Source organism: Octopus bimaculoides, chromosome 25, assembly GCF_001194135.2.
Source record: "Octopus bimaculoides isolate UCB-OBI-ISO-001 chromosome 25, ASM119413v2, whole genome shotgun sequence".
Taxonomy (NCBI): domain Eukaryota; kingdom Metazoa; phylum Mollusca; class Cephalopoda; order Octopoda; family Octopodidae; genus Octopus; species Octopus bimaculoides.
The window spans coordinates 7,158,183-7,159,206 of record NC_069005.1 but is presented as its reverse complement, the minus strand read 5'-3'; the positions used below and the strand labels follow the sequence as shown (position 1 = coordinate 7,159,206).

At 38.8% G+C, this 1,024-nt stretch overlaps 1 protein-coding gene across 1 annotated transcript in view; it reads right to left on the bottom strand.

Moving 5' to 3' along the window:
• LOC106877328 (dynein axonemal heavy chain 2) overlaps positions 1-1,024 on the bottom strand; it is a 141,464-nt gene that overhangs the window by 94,694 nt on the left and 45,746 nt on the right. The window lies entirely within an intron of this gene.

Below are 1,024 nucleotides of genomic sequence, written 5' to 3'. Positions count from 1 at the left end.
AACCAGATGCTGAGGTGCGAAGAAAAAAAAAGAAAGTAGCAAATCTGGTTGAGTTAATGCTTCCTCATGAAGGTAACATGGACACTGCTTGGACTCAAAAGATTAACCGTCATGAACATCTTGAGCAATGTGAAGACGCAGGCTGGAAAGCAGAACACTATCCACTCCAAGTTGGATGCAGAGGAGTCATTGGAAACAGTATGAAGCAATGCTCATTATTGCAGGGCTTAACTGAGCATAAATCAAATACAATCTCGAGTGATACCCAGGCTACAGTGGAGAAGGAAAGACACTGGATTTGGTTCAAAAGAGACGATGAACAACGGCTAAAAGGATATTGAGCAAAACAAAACCTAGTAAACAGTTGATTTAGCAAGCGGCACCGCAGTGAGGGGAGCTGGTATGCAATAATGCCATCAGGAAAACAGCGTGCATTCTCTCCTGATGACTTCCACAAGCCTGCTAGTATCCGAAATGCAGAGCTTTTCAACTGGTAGCACTTGGGCCTGTAAGTTGTTTTCAAATGATATATATATAGGCACAGGAGCGGCTGTGTGGTAAGTAGCTTGCGTACCAACCACATGGTTCCGCATTCAGTCCCATTCTGTGGCACCTTGGGCAAGTGTCTTCTACTATAGCCCATCATATATATATATATATATATTCTTATAAAATCTGGTAATTAATCATATATTAATTAATATCGATTAATTATCAGGAGGCCAGCACATCTAAAGAATCAAAGAGATTCAGAAATAGTATCTGCAATCTCAGGGGATTAAGGTACATTTTTAAGGCTGAAGAGGAATGGACAATCGGTAAGATTGTTAAATCCGAAACCGGTACCTGTTTAAGAATGCTTTTTTATGTGATTTTAAATGTCTTGCCCGCTCACATTTTGGTATGCTGCTATATTTCATGTTGAGAACAATTTAGGTCTTAATAGACACAAGATGTGATCTATTTCTAGCACATTAATTGTCCATGTTAGTGGTCAACATTATTTTTATATATATATATATAT